The sequence below is a fragment of the Vulpes lagopus genome, chromosome 17 (assembly GCF_018345385.1).
Source record: "Vulpes lagopus strain Blue_001 chromosome 17, ASM1834538v1, whole genome shotgun sequence".
NCBI classification, from domain to species: Eukaryota; Metazoa; Chordata; class Mammalia; order Carnivora; family Canidae; genus Vulpes; species Vulpes lagopus.
In genome coordinates, this window is record NC_054840.1 from 41,776,889 (window position 1) to 41,801,320 (window position 24,432).

The 24,432-nt window shown below is 38.7% G+C and overlaps 1 long non-coding RNA gene across 2 annotated transcripts; it reads right to left on the reverse strand.

Moving 5' to 3' along the window:
* Nucleotides 1-1,628: 1,628 nt before the first annotated feature.
* Nucleotides 1,629-7,605, reverse strand: LOC121477271. Of its 2 annotated transcripts, none has more exons than XR_005984168.1 (5): nt 7,416-7,605; nt 7,253-7,346; nt 5,158-5,248; nt 3,422-3,516; nt 1,629-1,731 (listed from the first exon to the last, which is right to left on the reverse strand). It is a non-coding gene; the product is annotated as an uncharacterized LOC121477271 (long non-coding RNA). The 2 variants fall into 2 exon arrangements; XR_005984169.1 differs by having other exon boundaries at nt 5,158-5,251.
* Between the last annotated feature and the right edge of the window lie 16,827 nt (nt 7,606-24,432).

Sequence of the window (24,432 nt, forward strand, 5' to 3'; positions counted from 1 at the left end):
ATTTATCTTCTTACTCTCAAAACTTTTCTAAAATGATAGTCAAGAAGTTACAGTACGTATATCCTCAAAAATAGAAAGAATGGCAGCAAAAATGCCAGCAGACAAAAGATTTCAGCAAACATTTGAAATGCAGCACACTGATAAAATGGTAAATTTTTCAGAGATAAGAATCCTAAAGTACATTCAGAGGCCAGAACTGAAGTGAGGAAAGCTAATTTGCCTTTTGAAAGCTTTCAGTTCCAAGCAAAGTATAGATGCTATGAGTCTGAAGACAGGAGAACTGATAGAAAATTTTCTAACAGAGAAATTAGACTTACCAGTCCTTATCTAGAAATTGCTGTTTGAAAAACTGAGAAAACTAATAAAGATTAAATAAATAAATAATGCGAAATACTTACATTCCATGCATGTTATGGTACACATCAGTTGAAGAGAGGCAAATCAAGAAAATTAAATATTGATAATCTAGCAAACAAGAGATCTAACAAAGCAAAGTGGCAAAGAAGACATTCAGGACAACAACTTTAGAGCATTCCTAAAGAGAATCCAGTCTAGATGTAAATAGGAGGGCAGAGAGTTCCCAGAAGAAGGTCTCCAGAGGGAAAATCTGCTATGTTTGAATATATGTGTGAAAAAAAAACATAAATATATAAATAGGACTATGACAAATTTTATATGAAATAAATAAAAATAGATACATAGAAAACTAAAAAAAATAAAAAGAAATTTTGTGAAAAAATGAAAATATTGAACAAGAAAGTAAATATAATCATAGCATACAACTTCTGTTGTTGGAATATATATCATGATTATTCTAGGAGCATAACAGCAAAACATGATGTTTCTTGACTTTATAATAAAAAAAAAAACAATCAAAAGCTAAGAAGCAGTCGGCTGATGTCATTCACTGAAATGGAATGTCATGGTCCTTTAAGGACCACACACCCAAATCCCAAGAATTCAAAGAATTTAGGAATTTAGGAATTTAGGAATTTAGGAATACTGCTCCAACCCTTTTACCAAAAGACACAGAAGGATAGACTTTCATAAAAGAGATGAAGAAAGGGCTTTTGGGGGCACCTGGGTGGCTCAGCCAGTTAAGCATCTGCCTTTGGCAGATGATCTCAGGGTCCTGGGATGGAGCCCCGCATTGCTCCCTGCTCAGCACAGCACCTGCTTCTCCCTCTGCCTCTGTCCCTCCCCCAGCTCATGCTCTCTCTCTCTCTCTCTCTCTCTCTCAGATATAAATAAACTCTTTAAAAAGAAAAAAAAAGAGCAAGAGAGAGAGAGAAAGAAAGGGCTTTGCAATAGGAACAGGTTGAAGTACAAGCTGCCCGGCAACCTATTCTATAAGACTGCATGGATCTGATGTTGCTAGATGCATCAGTCAAGGATAAAGATGCTTTATATAACCTCCAGAAAGCCCGGGCAGTAGAGACGCAGCACAGATGCTTCTAGCTCTGGGTCAAGACCAGGCCTCCTGCATCAGAGAACTATCCTCTGTTTGCAAAACACAGCACAAAGCAACCCAGAAGCTCTTCCTCAAAAGGAGAATATTATTTGCAAAAGAATAGTATAACTTTACTGTAAAATCCTGAATGTCGCCAAATCTCCATAGAACATCCCTACCTGGCACATATATTTCAAACTCCATTTAATCTGGGTCCTGTGGTCAAAGTGGCAGAGCAACTTGCATGACAGGTTAGGACAACTGCAGATCCTTCTCTTGCACTGGAAGAGAAAATTGTCAGCTTTTTACATTGTTTAGCAAACAGATCAAAGCAGCATACCACATGAGGAATATACTGCCTATAACTTCTAGAGCCCTATTTATGTAATGTACATCTTTCCTGCTTTTAGGACAGACAAGATACAATGACTTATCTTTCATCTTGCCTCTGAATCCGATACAATGATTTGGTCAACATACTTGAACCACTGGAACTTTCAAAATTTAATTAAGGAACAGGATTCTGAATTTTCAAGGGATGTGTTTCCTATCCTCTGGAACAAATGTCTTATAAAAGCAGTTAAAATAACTTTTTCCTGACCAGCAGGTGCAATTGCATGATATAATCAACATAATGGATTAGCACAATATTTTATGAGAAAATAGGGGTCCTTGCAGACTAGCTAATGACAGAAGGCTAGAAGTTGGAATAGCTACAAGGTAGAAAAGCAAATGGCCAGAAAATTGAAAGCCTGCTCTTGTTGGTGGGCTTTACTAAAAGGTATAAAGGAAAAAAAAAAATGAGTTCTCCAGATCAATAATTGCATACTAGGTAACAATAACTAGTTACTTTTTGTTGACTTGCTCTAGTAGAGAAAACACATCTACAGCATTTGCGATTGAATTCCCTGAATGATAAAGTTGGTGATAACCTACTGTCACTCTAAGGTCCATATCTTTTTTGCACAGACCAGATGGGTTATTAGAATAATAATGTGTCACTAATCACTCTCCCTGCATCCTTCAGGTCCTTGAAAGTGACACTAATCTCTTCAGACCCTCTAGGAATGCAGTATTGCTCTTGGTTAACTAGTTTTCTAGGTAGAGACCGATCTACCAGTTTTCATTAAACTGGTTCCACTATAATAGTTCTGACTCTACTTGTCAGAGAACCAATATGAGCCTTCTGCTTTTTGCTGAGTGTGTTCATACTGAACTACGCACTCAGGAACTAGAAAAATAACCATTGGAGGTGTTCAGGGATCAAATTTGCCCACTGTAAGGTGAATCTCAAAAAACAGTCTATTATATACTTGGCCCTCTATACCTCTAGCCCAACTGGCTGACCACTGTGGACACTTTAGGAACAAACCAATATAAAGTCAATTTTAAGTAATCCTCAAAAATTGGGGGAGTATATCCCTTCCCTCACTTCACAGCCACCTAGCAGGTAACTCATTTTGAAGTTAGGAGGTTGAAATTTCCCAAGTGGATCGCTGAGAGTGATGGGAAATTATGCCACTCCTATTTCTATACCTATACCTAGGTGTTCAGACCCACATATTCTATCTTTAATGGACCCAGCTTGATATAATAGTTTTTGATATAGGACTTGTACTGCATCTTGAAGATGGCAACCTGCCATGTAATGTTATCTCCTCCAACTTTTTACCACAACAATGCCTTCAAAAACGTAGTGTATTTCTAGCAGTTTTTGGATGGTATAGTATAACCAGTGGATTCTATGGCCCTGTGTCCATTGCCCATCCTCTGTGAAGTTTAGTGCACCTCTTGGTTTAAGGCAATATTACCCACTATACTGTGCCAATGAATCACCCTTTATAAGCCCTTGTATAGTGGCATGGACAGAAAAGGCAAGCTGATAGCTGGAAACGTGTTGATTCTAGTAAAGATTAAAGGCTGCTGCTTCCAGGATAGAAGAAGCATAACAACACAGTGTAATCAATTTACCTCCAGTGGCTGGTAGTATGATGGCAGGGTTTCAGCCTTGGTCTCTGCTGTTGGCAGGTTACATAGGTCAGGGAGCAGTAGTTGTGCCTGAGATTCTTTGGGAGATAAAAGTGTTTTGACAATAGAAGGCATAATGTTAATAAGCTGAAATAATCTGGGCAGTGATCATTCAAATGATCATTTTGGTCATTCGAAACCCAGAAAATCTAGTATCCAGGGCTTCCAGAAGTCCTGCTTTGCTATTTAGAAAGGGGATTTGTGGGTAAAATTTGAGAGGCATATGTACTATCATGCTCACATTTGGCTTCCTTGGTTTCTGAAGCCTCCCTACATCAACTGTTTCAATGGATTCCTTTGCCCTGAAATTGGCTTTGGCTAAAAGGGATCCCAAGACAAAATCAGAGAAGGAGAATAAGCTTGGAATTTTTATCCTCCCAGCTCCCCACATGTAGGTTCTATAAAGAACTCTCTCCTTTCAGGTCATAGAAATCAATCATCTCACTCTTTCTGCCTTGAGTAGCAACAGCCCCTGTAATCCTAGTACTTTGTTGGGTTCGTGATCTTGTGGGTTAGCTCACTCAAATCTATGTCGATGGTGCATTTATTAAACTGTCTTCAAAATATCCTAATTTGTGTGTGCCATCTTTTATTCTGCAGGACTTCTAGGTGACATACATATGGGAAAAATAGGGGTGGTGGATTTTAATGAAAGTGAAAAAAAATGGACATCAAGGGGTTCTTTTCAAGTGACCAAGAAAATGAATAAAAAGTTCCCAGTAAAAATGTTTTGTTGATACTGAAGCAAGAACCTAAGCAAGTGATAAATCCCAACAGATGCAATTAACAGATAATATGTAATCTCTCTTTTTTTTTTAATTTTTATTTATTTATGATAGTCACAGAGAGAGAGAGAGAGAGAGGCAGAGACACAGGCAGAGGGAGAAGCGGGCTCCATGCACCGGGAGCCCGATGTGGGATTCGATCCCGGGTCTCCAGGATCGCGCCCTGGTCCAAAGGCAGGCGCCAAACCGCTGCGCCACCCAGGGATCCCTGTAATCTCTTTTTAAAAAGACTTTAAGATTTGAGGCTCCAAGAACACTAAATTAAAGTTAGATATAATCTACTTTAACTGATATTGTTAAACTAATTGTGTATATTCATACCAGAACAATGACGCAATTAATTTTCAAGTATAAATCTATACCATCCTCTGCCTCATGCCAGACAAATACTTTCACTCCTGTCTTCATTTAATCCGCATCCATCTTATGCTGTGTCAGTTATTTATTGTCACAATAATGGTAGAGAACCAACAATACAAAACATCACTGGCTTACACAATGGTGGTTCATTGCTAATGGGTATAGTGTCAGCTGCAAGGTCAAGTAGTTCCACTCATCTTGGCTAGGTTTACTCACTGACAGTTGGCTGGCTCCTAGGTGACTCAGTCTGTCCCAAGTGCTACATCACCCTCCAGCAGGATAACCAGGGCAACTTCTCATGGCAAGAGAAGTGCAAGAGGGTTCTTGGAGCCTTGATTTGGAGCTTTGATCCCTTCAATCATCCGCTACTTAGCCAAACAATGTACGAGGCCAGCCCAGATATAAGAGGTGGGCAACTGGTCTCCACTTCTTTTGTGAGATGAGAAGCAACTTGAGATGTCAGAGAAGGAAATGTAGGCAGAAGCCCTTAGTTCATTCAGTCTGCCCTGTGTGTCTTTTCCACACCCAACTCACCATAAAAGGACGCTGTGCATGTCTTTTCACTGTCCACAACTCATGCCTTCAAGATAATCATTTCCATCATAGGTGGTTGGAACTGTAGGTCCTTCTGATTGCAAGGAACAGAGATCATGACCAGAACATCAAGATATAGGAGTTTACATTAGTGGGAGCCTGGGAAGAAGTGAGCCACTGTCCTCAGGAAGGTCAGGGTCTGTATGCCAGTTACTGATGGCAAACCTCAGGACCCTGGGCTTTGTTCTCAGGTAGCCAAAGGCCTGGCCAACTCTCCAAATCTTGCCTTCCTGCTAAGATCATGACTACCCCTCTCTTCATCAATAAAATGTACTTCCCTTCCCCTCGGTCCCACATGCCCCTCTGCTACTCAGTAGCCTTGATGGAGCAGAGAAGAACTTGGAGGAGTTGTCCTGAGCAGGGTGGTAAGAGCGGCGCATTGTGAGACAGCAGTCAGGTGTGGCAGGAGTCCTGAAAGTATCTCCAGTTATAATGCACATGCTTTCCCCATTATTAAAATTTTCATCATGAAGATTGCTTTCTCCTTTTTATGACTCAAAAACTGCTGTATGAAATGAGCCATACAAAGAGGAAATATAAATTCCTGTTGCATCTATACATGATGAGAAAATGTCCTTTCTCTACTAAATTGTACTTACTACAACAATAGCAGCCATAATGATAATGTTTACATTTTCTCAGTGATTTACAATTTTCTTAATACTGCCACATATTTGTTTTATATTTCATTACTTTTTCTAGCTGCAATTCTTCTGTTGCCTGTCCATGCGCTTTTTGGCATCTCTTTGCCCACAGTTTCCAGTAATGACATCCCAGTCAAACCTCCGTAGACTGAAGAACCCTGAAGAAAGTCAGCCCCATGTTGGCCATCCCAAAGTGGGAAAGTTCTGGGGTGGATTTAGGGAGGTTTGAGGCTGAGGCAGAGACTATTTCATGCTTGCATTTATTATGAATCACAGACATTATTTGTTAACATGAGTAGGATATTTGTTAAAGATTAACTTGTCAGCTCACCTCTGCCAAAGAGTCTAAGAATGTAGGCCAGGAAGTGTGAAATCTAGTGAGTTTCCCTGGCGATTATTTTTTTTTTAAGAATTTCTTTTTAAGTAATCTCTATACCACACATGGGACTCCAACTCATGACCCCAAGACCAAGAAACGCATGCTCGGAACAAGCCAGGCGCTTTTCCCTGGTGATTCTGACAACATCTTCCTATCCTAGATGACTCAACACTATTTGTGTAAACTGGGTGAAGGTGAAGTTTTTTCCAGGCCACTACATACTTAAAGGTGTAACTAGCCACAAAGGATAGTCACTACTTATCTAGGCCCTTAGTAAGTACATCAAAACATCTGAGATGAAAATTGACTGCCGTCCCCCTGTTTTTCAAAGCACACGAAATTTTGTTTTATTTAAAAAGAGAATCTTGGACAATATACTTCATTATATCTGCACTTAACTACAAATTTGAATTGACTTCTTAGCCTATTATTTCTATTTAAGGATGAAATCTACAAACCATCAGATTTAGTGGGAATGCTTCTCTCACAAAGTTCTTCAGAAGAAGAAACTGAACATCCCCTGGGCATCTAGTCCATGGGAGCTACTTTGACAAACACCATCTCATGGTACAAAATGCTACCGGAATGGAGTGGGCAGGGGGTTGAACTCTGTAGTCACCTGCCTGGCATCACATCACCTCTACCAGCTTAGACCTGTGTCCCTAGGCAAGTTACTTAATTGTCTGCTTCAATCTTGTTATCTATGAAGGAGGCATTTAATAATGGGACCAACCTCAAAGGGCACTTAATGTGGCTGAAGGGAATTCAGATGAGCAAAACTCATGGAGTTCACATGTAGGAAGTGAGTCAAAGCAAAGTAAATATAAGCTATTATTATTCTTTTATAATTGCAAGCTCCATTCTTAGTCAAAGAGCTCTTTTAATGTTAGTTAAAATTAAATTGACTTATTATTTGGTGTAATTAAGGATGACAGAAAATACTAACATGTGCTAAATTGATTTAAGGCTATATTTAAAAATAAAGTTTTATTATTATGTCATTATACTTTACCCTTGGCTGAGTGGAAAATGGGATACTACGATCGAGCTGCCCTCGCCAGATCCCGCCTCATGGCACGGACTCCTCAAAGATCAAGCCATAAATCCTGAAAACAAATGACACTTTTAGAATTCTATAATTAAATTATGTTACTCCCTGATACAGAGAGGCTTACCTTCTGTTGAAAGATTTTTAAGATTAACTTCTTCACCGCCTGGTTTCAATCTTCTCACCACAAGATAAGTCCCAGGTGAGAGCTATTTTGCATTTTAATTAGAGGCCTCCTAACCTTCCACACAGCATTTGGAGAACTCTGACCCCACAATAGTAAAGGGCCAGCAATAGGGAAAGTGAACGGCAGGCCCTCCTTTGTCTCCATTTGTTGCAACCTTCATGGAGGAAGGGGACAGAGCTCTGATGAATTCTGTGCCATCGAGTTTCAGCAATCCCGTGACATATTGGAATGCTTCTCTTTTATGATTTCAGCTTCCCTCTTGCACTTCCTTTACACACTCCTCCAATGGAAAGCTAACCTTTGCGCTTTTATAGACTGATACTGCTCCAGTCAAAGCCAAGTTGGCAATCAAAGGCTAGGGTGGCATTTGAAAGGAAGATCATCCCAATGGTGCTCACAGTAAGAGTCCTCTGAAGCCCTAAGCATATCTTTTGAAACCAGCCTGCTCTGCATATCATTTGTCACTAAAATGCTAATACTGGTAGTTGCTCAAATTGTATTCCTATTCTCTGGAGGCTTATGTATGCTGTCATCACGCTGTTCATAGACCTGATTTTCAGACTGTTGGACAAAGTACAGGGCCTTTATTTATTCTGATTTTATAGCCACTCAATCTACTCTAGGGCTGTTTTTCTGACTGATGTGTGATATGCAGCCAGAAGGGGATTACTCATAATGACTTTTAACCCAAAATGCCTAATATGTTAACGTTAAACACATTGGCTGTATGATTAGATAATACGTTCTACATTCTGTGTGGAGATGAGACTACTTGTTAGTAAACTCACAACCTCTGCGACTTTTAGATATATAGGAGAGTTTTGATTATTCTGATTTTCAAATTTGATAGAATCTGATCAAATCACCTCTCTATTTTCTCCTTGCTGTTGGACACACAGCTGACTACGAAGCCATAGCATTCAATGCTACTTTTATGAGCCTTGTTGCTGTTAAGTCCTGATGTGGGAAACAAAGGCAAAAGAAAATGTAGATAAAATTAAAGGTCCTTATAACCTGCAGACCACTGACAAATGCTTGAGGTAGGCAGAGTATAATGTTCCTCCAGGATATTCCCAACTGTCTTAAGGTTAATGCCTTGCTAGAAGGCAAAACAATCTTAGCTTGACAATAGCCAGACCTCCAGAATCCTGTGAGTCTTTTTTAGCATGTGAAAATCCTTTTGGAACTTCTTTGTCTTGACTCACCCCAACCCCAAAGTATATAATCAGTTGCTCCTCACATCCCCACAGCAACTCTTCCTGCCCACAGGGTCCCGTCCTCTTGTTTTAATAAAATCACCATTTCGCATCAAGGAAGTCTCAAGGATTCTTTCTTGGCCTTGAGCTTCATACTCCAACACCACTCCAAACCACATCAAGTCCTAACTGATGGGGAGGGACACAGGGCTAGCTGAGGACAAGGCACTAGCTTGGGCCAGCACATTGACAAGTCCTTGAAGCAGGGAGAGTAACATTCCTTTAGAGACTCAACTGCATAGATGTTCCTACTTCGCTAAGGGCAGAAGGCAATCTTAGCCCGACCCCCAGGATCCTGTAAGTCTACTTTAACATATGAAAATTCCTTTAGAAATTTCCTTTTATCTCTAAACTCCCATGATACATGTTGGCAATCATCCCCCGAGCACATGGTCCACCAATACACATGTGAAGGGTCTCATGACTCAGGTTTTATTAGAAGGTAATAAGTGACTTTTTCCCAATAACAGCCAGCCACCTCAAGGTCCTGGAAACCTTGCTTCCAAAATTCTTTAGAGAGTACACTATCCCCAGATCCCTCCTAACTCCCAGGTATATAAACAGCCACCCCTCACAGGCCCAGAGCAGGAGCTCTTCTTGCCCATGGATCCTGTCCCCGGGCTTTAATAAAACCACCACTTTGCACCAAAGATATCTCAAGAATTCTTTCTTGGTAATTGGCTCCGGGCCTCACCTATATTCCAAAATTTCATCATTAACCACTTGCAAATATCTTTTTTTTTTTTTTTTTTTCAGAGTGGGGATGGGGTTGGCATAGGAATAGGATGTAAGACAGGTGGTTGGAAGGTGGTTATAGCAAAGCAGGATTTTCTTTTTCTTCCACTCCATAGAGGGAAGGGACTTTAAAAAAGACAATGTCTTAGCACATCAACTTTATGCTACCTGAGTGGACATCACGGTCACTACCCGTGTCCCACCAGGGTGAAAAAAATATGAACGACTGAAAGCTTTAAGGAGACAAAAACACCCCTTTTCCCTATCTTCCCAAAAGAATGGAGGAGACCACAGGTACCCTGCTTTCTCACTGGGAGGAAACCTAAGCTACCAGGGGAGGGTAAGGCAAAGAGGAAGAAAAGTTTCTAGTAAATCCAATATGAGGAGATAAAATATTCACTAAAAAATGGATACAAGGCTAGAAAATGACAGGGCGCCTGGGTGGCTCAGTCCATTAAGCATCCAACTCTTGATCTCAGCTCAGATGTTGATCTCAGGATTGTGAGTTCAAGCCCCACATTGGGCTCCTCACTGGGCATGGAGCCTACTTAAATTTTAAAAAGGATTGACTCTGATCAAATCAAGTACAGAAATATTTTTTATCTCGGTCTGAATTGTGGATATTTACAAGATTAGCTAAAAATTATACATCATTTCATTATAATGGATTGTATCCACATGCCCACAAGATGCCACCTATGTACCTAACAGAGGCAACATTTAGAAGCTAATAGTGTAGTGGGACAGACACCGGCCTCTAGGTTAGAAGACCAAGGTGTTTTCATTCTTTTTTCCCCTTGCTTTCTACTTACAAATCTTGTGAAATGGTAATTAGTAAACTCTTTCCTGTGTTCTGGAAAAGAAAAAAAATATATAATCTCCTCAAAATGTCTGAAAATCTAACAGACCTTTACAAAGGTAAAATTACATCATTAGCAACTGAATCCTTGTCTTCAAAAGACTGACTCTTGCCACAAATTGCCCTATATCTAATTGTCATCAATACTTTATCTTAAATTGATCTGCCTCAGTGTTTCTGCACCTGGAAATTGTGAAACCTTAAATCGGACACTCAAGCTTGTGGAGGCTAAGCACTTTGCGGAGGGGCCTGCTCCCTGGGAATAGTTCCCTTATTTCAGACCTCAACAAAGCAAGACTGAGAAGGGCTCTGTCACTTAATTCCCTAGAACATCCCCAGAGGGATAGACTTAGGCAAAATAATCACTTGCTACATATTCTTTGGAAAAGCAGAAAGAGATTGACTCAGATCCCTACTTCTAGCTGATGGAGGTTTGCTACCCGGCTTTGCTAGACGGAATCCAAGTTCCACTGGAGAGAACTTGGGTCTGGTAAAGGCAGTATGGCTGGCATGCAGGGTTTGTTCTGGAAACCTTGACATTTCAATAGAATCACATTTGAAACTTCACACCTGGGGCATGCCATCAGGGTGAACTTAAGGGCAAAACCAGGCATTTACAATTATTTACTTTTGGGCTATATGGAGTCTAGGTAAGTAGAGACAGTGATTAAAACATAAAAAAAAAAACTGGTAATTACTTGGCAGGATGGAGGTACTAGCTTACACTATAGTGTTAATCATTTTACAGTATACACGAGTATCAAATCAACAGACTGTGAACCTTAAATATATACAATGTCATATGTCAATTATATTTCAATAAAGTGGGGGAGAGAAAATAAATAAATAAATAAATAAATAAATAAATAAATAAATAACAAATATGATTTTCTTTGTTAACTGACTCTACATCAATTCAAATGGATTATGAAACTTAGGAAATATAAAGCAATATAAAGAAATAATGTCTAAAATTTATCCTAGAGATGCCTGGGTGGCTCAGCTGTTGAGCATCTGCCTTTGGCTCAGGGCCTGACCCCAGGATCCGGGATCAAGTCCCACATCGGGCTCTCTGCAAGGAGCCTCCTTCTCCCTCTGCCTGTGTCTCTGCCTCTCTGTGTGTCTCTCATGAATAATAAATAAATCTATAAAATAAAATAAAATTTTTCCTAGTAATTAAAAATCTGGCTTTTTAGAGGTTACAATATTTATTTTTTAAGTTTTTTTATTTTATTATTTATTAGAGAGACAGAGAACACAAGCGGAAATGGGAGAAGCAGACTCCTCACTGATCAGGGTGCCCAACTCTTGGCTTTTTCCAGGAACCCTCTGATCATGACCTGAGCCAAACAGATGCTTAACCGACTGAGCCACCAGGTGCCCCACAATGATATTTACTCTAAAAAATGCCCAGTATAACATGTAAAAATATTGTCTCAGACCACTCATTTGATAGTTTATAGGATCACTTACAATAAAGTTTTTATTCTACTTTCTCCACTGTTTTACAAATATATTTTTGAAATTATAGTCATCGTTATGTCTTTCAAATGCATGAACTTTAAATTTTTAAAGAGAAATTCATTTTATTTTCAATGATGAATTATTCAGTTATTTATGCTTAGCACCACTAAATCTTTCATATTTTGACAAGGTTTTGCTTGCCAACCATATTAACAATCAACCACTAACAGTTACATTGTGTTTGAACTCTGACTATAAATACTAAATACCTTCCTATTTCTTGAAGTTTTTATTTGAAATGTATCTTTTGGGCCAAATAAAAAGTATTTTAATTTCCTTAAAATTCAAACTGGGGGAAAGCTCCTGATATTCATAGTGCTCTGCTATTCAAATCAATTTTGTCCATGTAAAAAGCATCACTGATGGTTTGAAACCTTGGGAATTTCCCAAGTAAAATCTGAAACTGACCCCCATACATGGAAGATAGGGAAAGATGTAGAAAGGGGCAGATCACTCCAGAAGGGTGGGTAAGTGGGAGGTTTAACAAGCAAGGGAACTTACTTATGAGGCTTGTCTTACTGGCTGCAAGATGAGTAGATCTCCACATTCACTGGTGAAGAATCTTGAGTTTATACAGAGGCCTTAATGGGGTTCAGTCATGTACATGGTCCAGATGGTCTTAATGACACATTAATCTCTCAAGGCCATGTCCTTGAAAACAACTCCCACTGGAGGAGCCATGGGCAGAATGTACATTCCAAGAACAGGGAGAGGGTGAGGAGCCTCTGATTGCCATGCCCCAGCTCGCTGGTCAAACAATGGTCACATCCTCTCAATGACCTTCTCCATCATTTAGTATTTTTTTTATAATACATCCCCATAAGCTATCCCAAATCCTCTTTGAAAAAGAAATGGCATAGAAATAAACAATTCTCAAAATAAACTTTAGAAGATTTAGTTCATCTGTGATATCACCAGAGAAAGAGTACATCAATAAGAAGTTGTTTTGTGACAAACATAGATAATGTCAGTTGGAATGGGCTAGGTATCCTGCAGTAATAAATAGCCCCCAGATTTCAGTGGCTTAAGCACAAGCATGGTTCTTTTCTTCCTCATGTTTCACTGTTGTAATTAACTAGAGACTTTGCTCGTCTTAAAATAGTCCCTCTGGATCCAGGCTAATGAGGCAGCCACTATCTTGAACTCTGGGGATCATTCTGAGTGCAGAGGGAAAGAAGGTGCTCTCAATAGCTTTGGATAAAAATTTAAATGCAGACCCCAGAAATAATACACAGCATTCCCAATGACCACTTATTTGGTCAGAAATGGATTTGGGGCTCTATCATCAAAAGTCAGAGAATGAATCAACCTTAGGCCCCAAAACTAGGGCACAAAAAGACATGCAATGGAAAAAACCTTAAAGACCTGCACGGTCTACCCTTCTGATCAATGAATATTTGCTTCACCATTCATTTTACAATCAAAAAGCACATATAGCACATATAACTTCTCTGAATGAGAAAATTTAAAAGATGTTTATCCAGTCATGCCACGAAGTGTAAAGGCTTAGATGTTGAGATATCTGAGTAATATTTATATCAGGAGGTATGCTGATCATTAAGCTACTATCATTCAGCTTGAATTCTAACTTTCTGAACTCCATTTCATGACAATGAGATTCTACAACCATCCTTTCTTTTATACCAGCTGACTCCCAGTTAGGCTTTGCAATTGGGGGTTCTTAAGAAGACTGGAGACTAGAAGAAGAAAAATATACATGACACTCTCATTTTGATGCTGTGAAATCGCTCCAGTAATAGTACTACAGTACATCAGTGGTAGATATTCCAGTAACAGTAGCCAATAATGGTTTGCAATTTTTCAAAACTCTCTAAAGAAAGCACTCACTTTGTCCCCTGAGGGCAACAGAACCAGTGAACAGCTGAGTGCCATACCACTGAGGTTTGCACAGAGAGCACTTCCTCCAAATGTACCAGTCAGAGGGCTGAATCTTAGCTCAGAATCCAGCTCTGTAATAATCCTAACTTTTCCCTTCAGTTTCCAACCCCTGGAAGTGGTAGCTGCTTCCATTTGATACTTTCTTTGTGATACCTTTACTGCTCCCTTCTGCCTTTTCATCTACAGTGTTTCTTATTTAATTATCTGTTAAAAAGCTGGTGTGTTTTTTGCCTCCTGACTGGATTCCTGACTAATACAGTGTATATTACAGGTTGGATTTGGCTCCTCTTGACCCAGGGTATTATGTACTCAAAAGATAAGCCATTTGTCAACAACCCACCCTATAAACAATTGTGGTTTAGGAACAAGGTATCTGCAATAAAGTCTCTTATTTAGAAAGCAGAAAGGACATGAGATACTAAGCAGTCCAGTTCTTGGAGCTGGGTAGAAATTTCTAAGGGAAGGAAAATATTAATGATTATGCCCTGGTTTTGCTCCCTGGGAGGATCTCTCCAGTCCCTTATTTATTCCTTTACTTCCAGCATCTGGAAGGTCCTTTGTTATCCTCTTAGGCCACTCTGAAGAGGGTGTGGGAAAACATTCCCTTTGTGACCACCTGAGTCCTATGATAAGCAGATGCCAAGAGACTAAACATGCAAAACTTTATTTGGGGAAATGCCTGTAGGAGAAAATGGAGAAGGTGCTAGGGGAGGCTTGGCATCTGGAGGCTTGGCATGTGAAGCTTGTGAAGCTTCACATCAGATGCAGGTCTGACCCCAAAGAAAGGGAAAAGAGCAGGAAATGAGGAGAGATGGAAGGAAGGAGAGCTGATGTATCTTAAAATGTAGGGCAATCCAAGGAACTTTTGACAAGGCCGTCAGTGAGTCCTTGAGCCAAAGTTGCCCATCAGAGGGGTCCCACATCTCCCAGGAATGAGCCTGCCTATGTTCAGTTATTAGAAGGGAGGAATCCATGGGTGGTGTAGCCTCAGCATACACATGGTGGTGGTTTGGGAGGGGCCCCTGGAGCCACTGTTCGTCATGCTTCCTGCAGCTGGTGATCTGAGTAGCACATCCTCATGGCCACCTCACTCTCTTTTGGGATTGAACACCCTCTCAGATTGTTTTCCTCTCATATAAATGTGAGAGTTCAAGATTGTTCAATGTCTGAAACAGTAAAATGTAAGCCAGGTCTTTTCTTTGCCGGTCTTACCTATTTTATTCTAGCTAGCAATGTGTTTCTATAGCCACACCGATAGTTTCTTTCCAAGACTTTTACTCCCCCTCTTTCTGGGTAGAATCGCTGCTATCTGGGGCCTATCTGCTAATAGGTTTCCAGGAGAGAGGCACACTCCGGTCTCTTTTTCCTAAGTCATCTTGTCCAAGGAAAAGGCTTAATGAGGTGCACCTAAGCCATTCAAAGGTCAAACAATGGATTTGAAAGCTGCATCCTTAATTTGATTCTTGCATTTAGACAGTGGTTTCATCTGATTTTGTTGCTCAAAGAATTTTTTTATCTGTCTTTTATTGTTTGGGGTTAAGAAGCAGTTACTTGTTCCAAATCTACAAGTGGCCGGATATCTATACTCTTTATTTTCTTTATTTCTGCTGGCAAACCAACCAATTACATTCTCTTTCTTTTAGTGCCTTTTCAAATGGAATGACAAACTTATCTAATAACAATCTGCTCTCCAGACCCTGCCACTAATGCTTCCTGTTCATTAGGTACATTATATACATTCCAAGTTTATTCAGGCAACATTTTCACCAAATAATTCACCGCTACATAAAAAAGATCACTTTTTTCCCTGAATGATCATGTGTTTGCAATGAAATACATGTCCTGGAAGGACACATCATTGGTCAGAGCTACTTACATGGCACAAACCATACGAAGACATAAAGTTCACTCATAGCATGTTACCTTGGGAGGAGAATAGGAATAGTTTAGCAGACAGAATAAGGACTTCCATAATGACTTTATTTTAAATTTGTAGAGAATCTTACTGGTTTTGTATTTCTGGAAAATACTGATATAGCCTGCTATTCTACAACTTTTGCATCTGACTGTGGATTAACTGTCAGGCAAGGTCAGATTTTTTTGATAAATACCAACTGCTTTCAGCAATTACAGTTAAATGAAGGCTTTAAGCCTCATCTTCTACGACCTGGTTATCAGGTTACTAGGTGATTTGCTATAGTGAAAATGTATTTTAGACAAAATAAACTATTTTGGTTTAGCAAGAAGACACAATAGCAATATTACAAACTATTTTTTTTAAATCACCAAAGACTGTATTATTTATCTCAGACACTCCAACAATTCCCAGGATTAAAAGATTCATTCTAAGATGGATGAAACAATATTTTCATGTGGAATCATTTAGGCTTCTAATGGAGCCAGGTGACAGTGTCTTTAGGAAACTAGAAACTATTTAGACCTAAAGTATGCTGACTGGTCCTTGTAGATACTCTCCATTTGCTCATAAAAGGGCAGAGGTGCCCACAGCATCTCTCTAGCCATTTTCATCACTTGCCACAACAGCAGTCAATTCTCTAGTTAGAAAGTATTTTTAATCCTTATCTTTTTAGAGTTCATGGATAACTCTGAATATTCAACCCCTAATGCTATTTCCCGAGATGAAGATTTCAAATTAATGTGTTCCAAGTGATAGCCACCTAGAATATAAATTATACTTATCTGGACATAAATTCCACTGATTATAATAAACTGTAGTTTAAAAACTTTATCATGCAGAAATTTAACAATCACAAGAGTTGTTAAGTCTAGATTACCATGTAACCCAATGCAAAGTCAATAATAGAGTAGCATTGTAAGGCATTGGTAATAGAAAGAGATATAAAATCTTATTGTATTAATTAAGCAAGCAGAAGATAATAAAATAAAATTACAGAAATACAAGTATTAAAGGAAGGATTTAGGCAGTTGAAATCTCATTTTTTTTTCACAGAATTGATCTAAACAGAGCTATCTCATAAAGTAGTTCCATTTTAACAATTCAAATATTTTCTTTTTTAAAAAAGGTTGTATTTATTTATTCATGAGAGACATAGAAAGAGAGTGAGAGGCGAGACATAGGCAGAGAGACAAGCAGGCTCCATGCAGGAAGCCCAGATGTGGGATTCAATCCCACAACCCCAGGATCACACCCTGAGCTGAGAGACTGCTGAGCTACCCAGGCATCCCAACAATTCAAATATTTTTGAGTGCCTAACTGTCAAAGGACAGAAATCCAGCAACAAATTAAATATGTAAAGTCTCTGTATTTGCGGGTCTTGTATTCTAGTGGGAAAAGCAGGTGAAAAAAATAGCATGGTGTACTATGGTATGGTAATATGATAAACATATTCTAATATAGTGATAAATGGGCAATGATTCTGTTTTAGAAAGAACAATAAATCTAAGAGTTTGTGAATGACAAACTGTCTTCATTTTCTTCATTTTCTAGCTTCTGCAATGCCTCTGGTGTGCCCTTCCATTGAATGCTACTTACCTTTGTAAATGTCTAATATCCTTTGAGTACTTTGGAGACATTATGTTACTGTCTTCTACAATCTTTTTTTTTTTTTTGGTGGTGAAAGTTTTACCATACCATGGGTAAAATTTGAAAGTTTTATGGTGGTGAAAGTTTTGTCAGGATAATTAGGAAATAGCTGTATTTTTTAGCATAGTAGGACTTAATCTGGATGTTTGAAGCATTTTGTTGGGATTTTTTTTTTTTTGGATGTTTGAAGCTTTAATTCAATTTATCTAGGTGGAGAATTTTTTTTTAACTACATGAAATTTGAAATGCACTTCTTAGCTGATTGTTTATTTATTTTTTAATTTCAAACAATTCTGCTGTTTGAATGAATACTGACTCTGTCATTTCGTCTCTTTTTAGGAATTCCAATTATATACATATTGAAACTTTTCAATTTCTGTTTTTTCTGCTGCCTTATATTAGCTTTCTAAATATGTGTCTGCACTTGTGTGTGTGTGTGATTTTTTCTTTTACTAAAAATTTTTATTCTTATTTAATTCTTGAATATGATTTCATTCATCTATTCTATCATTGGTTTTATCCAGCCTGAAGTTTATCAATCGATTAAATGTGACTTAAATGAATAGATTTGCCATTCTATTTCTTGTTGGTCATTTTTAAAAAAATTTTTTTTTATTATTTATTTATGATAGTCATACAGAGAGGGAGAGAGGCAGAGACACAGGCAGAGGGAGAAGCAGGATCCATGCACCGGGAGCCCGACGTGGGATTCGATCCCGGGTCTCCAGGATCGCGCCCTGGGCCAAAGGCAGGCGCCAAACGGCTGCACCACCCAAGGATCCCTCTTGTTGGTCATTTTTGTATTCACCTAGGATCTTGTATGTCTCTGCTTTATTATGCCTTATATATTACTGATAATTTTTGTGAACGTAAGATTCATGTTCGGCGACAAAAGATCTCTCTTTCTCTCTCCAATCCCTCTCTCTTCCTCTCTTTTTCTCTCTATTCCCCATGGCCCCTGTTCAGAACGAAATCTATTTTGGATAGCTGAGGCCTCTTGTACCCTGGTGTTATTGAGCAGATAGGCATCAAGCTATAAGTCAGAGAGCACCTTTACTTAAACATATACTATTGTGTTACTTCCTTTTACTCTATGGTCACAAACTATGTCACCCTAGGGCTGAGAGAGCCCTGCTCCAGCAACTGGTTCCAAGCATTGAGACTTGATCAAACGGACTTCTTATTCTTATTTTCCCAAGAAGGCCAAACTCAGTGCTCTCCTCACAGCATGAGCCAAGCACAATGTATTCCAAATAAGAATTCTTTATTTCTTTTTCAATTTAATTTAATTTTTAAAAATATTTTATTTATTTATTTGACAGAGAGGGAGAGCACACAAGGAGAGGGGGCAGCCAAGGAAGAGAGAGCAGGCTCCAGGTCAAGTGGGGAGCCCAATGCTAGGCTTGATTCCAGGACTCCAGGATCATAATCTGAGCTGAAGGCAGATGCTTAACCAACTGAGCCACCCAGGCACCCCATTTTTTTTATTTCTGTTACACAAAGTTGTCTGTATTGATCTAATTGTATATAAATGTCTTCTTGCATGTTCTCTTTTAAATTTCTGCCATCATTATACATTTGGAGCAGGAAGAGAACTACAATATGGAATTCCATTACTATCTTGGCTTGAATGCAGTAGCACCTATTCAATAATTTAATCTGTGGCTCAGGGCATTGTGATTGTTTTCCCTTTTTTTCTTTTTCTTTTATGTATTTCAGGCTTTTCTTCAATAATTGTGCACATCTTTGACACAAGAAAAAAAAGGAAAAATTTAGGATTTGAGAAGGAAAAGTAATTTGCAAATGTTTAATTTATATAGATATGGTAAATTTTCTAACAAATATCCCTTGGATGATTTTAGGCTAGAAACAGACAAAATTGTCAAGTAGGTTAGGACATCAAATTAGCAGGAAGGGGAAAAAAGGATATTAAGATAAGGAAGCCAACTACATCTTCTTACTTCATTGAGTTAAAATATTTCCATATCATTAGCAATTATCACTTCTGAGTACAATACAAGTTAACAGTCATTTTCCAAATAGCAAAAGTAATTGTAGATACTACTTGATGAATTGTTTGTAAATCCACAAGCTGAGCATTGAGTTTTAAAAACCTCCACCTCTGACACTAACGTGTTGGTCTGCCCTAAATTGTTCACAAAACCAAAACCAGGCATTTTTGCATAAAAGAACCATATGATGAAAAAAGCATTAACAAGAAAAAGAATAGGAATTTTCCTCAGAGTCAAAAAAAAAAAATACTTCAGAAGATGCTAATCAAATGTCATAAAGACAACTCCCTCCATGGGACAGTATATCAGATTTCATAGTCTATAACCTTCATTTCACCTCAAGTAGGTTTCCACCTTTAACTTTAAAAAATAAAATATAGCCATTTGTGTTTGAATAACCAACTGTATACTTAAATATTTAAATAGCTTATGTTATTTGTTAGTATTTCCAAAGAGTTAAAATCTATGAGTATCAAAAAGAAGTGAATATTTGTAGCACAAATCATTAATCACAAACTAAAGAGATATTGTCATTGAAACCAGTGAACTAATTTCTTCATATCAATCATCTACTGGTATTCTGGAAACACTTTATTCATTAAATTTCTAAACCTGAAGCTACAGACTGCCAATGACATCCACACTGAGAGTGAAGTGATCAGATCTCAATCTTCAACTTATTGGTCCTGTCTATGCAAAAAGTGTACTAGGAAAGTTTGAACAAGCAAGGAAGACTTTATTCAAGAATATTGAAAGAAAAAAACAGAAAAATAGAATATTGCAATAGAAGAAAAAGGTGAAAACTAAATTCTCAACTCTATTGAGACAAAAGGTGGGGGAAATTGTAATCACTGAGGTGAGCTAGTGGAAAAATAGTGGAGGAAGTTAGCCTTGAGGTTAATCAATGGGATGTGCTGAGCATGCTGAGTTATTCCTGAGTTCACAGATATTTTCTCTCTGTGAGTAGACCATCCATACTTGCTAATTGGAAGTGACCTAATGGAAGTCATGCTCCTATCCTCCCAAAGCAACGGGGAGACAGAAGCACCATCTTCTTTAATAATGACACTTCAAAGGGATGGCTCCCAAGTCCTTGAGGAAGACATTCCTGGGTTGTGATGGTTTTTCAAAAGATACACATCTCAAAGAGACAGAAAAGAATTTACAATTTCAAGTTTTCTAAAATAAATGCTTTAAGTTTCGGAGTCAGGAAAAAGCCTGTCTGAACTTCAGCCAAGCTGAGAGCAACTTTAAGATCCTCTTGATTGCAGCATTTGACACAACCCCTCCAGACACTGTTTTGACTTGGTTTAAGGGACACCAACCCATGGCCAGTTTTCCCTCCATCTTATTGAAGGCTACTTCTGTGTCATTCTTGTTGGACTGAGAGCTCTCTTCATGTTTTAGTGTGCTGGGGCAGCCATAACAAAATACGACAAACTAGGTGGCTTACAGGACAGAATCTAATTCTCACAGTTACAGAGATGGGAAATACAACATCAAGGCGTCACCAGTTTGGCTTCTCCTGACCCCCTCCTGGCTTGTAGATGTCCATCTTTTCACAGTGTCCTTTTATGGACTTTTCTCCCTGTGACCTCCTGGGTGTCTCTCCTTCTTATTAGGATAGCAGTACATAGCAGTACTATTGGACTAGAGTCCCACTCTTTTTTTTTTTTTTTTAAGATTTTGTTTTATTTACTCATGAGAGATGCAGAGCACGAGAGAGAGGCAGAGACACTGGCAGAGGGAGAAGCAGGCTCCATGCAGGGAGCCCGACGTGGGACTTGATCCCGGGTCTCCAGGATCACGCCGTGGCCTGCAGGCAGCGCTAAACCGCTGTGCCTCTTATGACCTCGTTTATCCTTCATTATTCTCCTTTAAGACCTGATCTCCAAATACAGTCACTTGAGGTGGTTAAGACTTCACCAATTTGGTGGGTGGTTGCAACTTAATCCATAATATTTCATGAGCTTAAAAAGATGGAGTCAGTCCTCTGACCCTTCTCTATTACCATTTACTCTTCTCTCACTGAAAAAAAGTCCCCTGGATAGAAGTGAATTTTTTAAATTGATGACACTCAAATTTATAAGCTCAGCCTTGAATTTTCCCTCAAATTCAGAAGTCCTAAAGCCAAATTCCTACATGACATCTCTACTGAATATTTAATAAGCACCTGAAATGTAATGTGTAATGTGAATTGTTCATTTTCTTTTCAGGTGCACCTTTCCAATCTTCCCCATCTCAGAAGACAGTAACTCCAGTGTTCAATTGCTCAACCAAAAAATCTTTTGTCATTTTTCACTTTTCTCATTCCTTCATACCCCAAAACTGTTTCATTTGCCAATCCTTTTAATTCTACTTTCAAAATATATCTTCAATCCCATTTGAATCCAAGGGGGAAAGGAGTTTGTCTCTGATTCTGTGTTTATTAATTGTATGACTTGGGTACTTGCATTAAACTTTATGCCTCAATTCCACTTAATCTAAAATGAATATTGAAAATATCTATCTCATAAGATCTCACTGTGTAGCACACACAGTGCCTGGCATGTATTGCTCAATAAATGGCAAGCACAGGGGTGCCTGGGTGGCTCAGTTAGTTGCATGTCTGTCTTCAGATCTCAGGGTCCTTGGATTGGGCTCCCTACTCAACAGGGAGTCTGCTTCTCCCTATCGCTCTGCCTCTCCCTCCCACTTCCTCTCTCTCTTGAATAAATAAGTAAAATATTTCCAAAAAAAAAAAAAAAATAAGTGAATGGTAAGCCTAATCACTGTGTACTCTAAGAAGTTTTTCTGATTTGGGGCATGATATGAAGTCCACCAACAGTGCAATTGCTTCAACTTTTTCTTTTTCATCAACAGTCACGTATACTCAAAACCTGAAATGGCTGAGCATAAATTAGGTTTATTTTGGAACACTGTAAAAATTCCTACTTCTAGTGTACTCTCCCTAAACTGACACATCACTCTTTTTAACTGAGAAAAGGCAACAGCCAAATTTAAATACATATGCAGCAGTAGACTTGAATCACAAACCCAACTGTACAGCTCATCTTCTGCCAAACTAAGTATTCAGGAGATATCATCTTCACTGGGTCTCACAGTTGCTCTATTGTCTTCCCTGGAGCCTCCCTGTATGGAGAACACATAGGCTATTTACACAAAGGCAGGTTGTAAAGGAAGGCAGACCTTCCACATCAGCCATTCAGGGGTATCATGCTTAATTACCATTTTCTCTTTTTTACCCCCAATCCTGCCAAACTTCGAGGTTCTGAACTCATGACCAAGTTCCCATTTATGGATTTCTAGTTTTATGGAGTGCTTATTGTACACAAGAAGGTATGTGAAATTAGTAACAGAAACCCAAAGACCACTATTTCTAATTGCGGGATTGTGTAGAGAGGTTAAAATTGAACTCTTTGGAAAATGCTTTATAAACTAGAAAGAGCCTGATGAAATGCCAGGTACCACTATCTTTAAAGGGGTCAGTCCACACCAGAGTTTCATGATATTGCTCTATTCCAGGACAGGTTACTTCTGCATTCTTTAGTGTCACTCCATAGGCTGGGTGCCTTTGTAGCTCACGCATTAAAGGAAGTGTGGCATATTAACAACTACAGAACGGAGATGAAGTGAATGTGCCATGAATTCTTCTCAAACACTCATCTTTTGAAAATGAGTGCTAGGTGTGAACTGGCATAAATGGACCTGCCATTTGTGCATACAAAGGGCGGAATTATTTGAGGTCGCCTGGTAAGATGTGATAGTTTATTTCCTCTTAGTTTTCCCTTGGAGACTTTGAAATAGGAAATCAATTAAGTCTTTACTGAAGAAAGTAGAAGTCATCAAGGCCTTATCACTGAACATAGAGAATCTCGGGGTCTCTTCTCTTTTTGAATCCTTCGAACAGAATGTCCTCACACACTACTCTCCTTATCAAAACTTCCTCAGCCAAGCTTAAGTCTGGCATCCTCCTTGATGCTTCCTGCAGCATTCTGATGCAGGAGAAGTAGGTTCTCACTCCACACACAGTGGAAGAATCTCTCAGACAAAAGAGAGTGAGTAAAGCAATAGAAATTTATTAATTGAAGGATGCCTGGGGGGTTCAGTGGTTGAGCTTCTGCCCTTGGCTCAGGGCATGATCTCCGGGGTCCTGGGATTGAGTCCCATGGCAGGCTCCCTGCATAGAGCCTGCTTCTCCCTCTGCCTGTATCTCAGCCTCTCTCTGTGTGTGTCTCTCATGAATAAGTAAGTAAAATCTTTTTTTTAAAGAAATTTATTAATTGAGGAAGGCTCAATTCAAGAAGGCTCTCAGAAGAGAGAGGGGTCCCAATAAGGTTGCCATTTGAAGGGTTTTTGGCTGGCCTTTTATTGAGAACCTAACTAAGGAGTTTATGGCCTTGAGATTTCTTGTGCCATTTTGAGTGAATGACATATATATTTTGGTTTGGTGAGTCTCTGTGATTACTTTGTACCTGTCAAAGGAAGATACTCCCTAACATTTGGGGCTAGGTGACCAGATTTACTTCCTAAGCCATAAGGGACTGAGAGTTCATGCTTAGACATCAAATGGACCAGAATTTATCAGCTGTATCAATTTACCTGCTATGTCATTTTTGGATTGTCCACTACACTGAACAGAGGAACCACAGAAATGTTTATTTAATAGGAGAATGGATTCGCATGTTATGATTTGCTATACAGGCTTGGAAACAGAATTATAGCTTCTGAAGTCCTAAGTGAGAGTGAACATAAAAGAGTTAAGTGTCTACCTCTAAAGGTGGTAAGTAAAATGAAATCTTAATCAGGATAGGTAGAAATTTTCAAATATATCTGATCATGCTTTCAGATTGAATTTGCCATTATGATCTGCTTATGATATTTATTTCAAAATATCTTCTCCAATTATATATTTTCACAAGGCAGATATCTTTCTTTCTTTCTTTCTTTCTTTCTTTCTTTCTTTCTTTCTTTCTTTCTTCTTTCTTTCTTTCTTTCTTTCTTTCTTTCTTTCTTTCTGTCTTTTCTTTTTCCATTAAGCAAAAAAGAGACAATATTTATTTACAAATTAGGCAGAAGGTGATTCTAATATGATGAGAATTTGGCC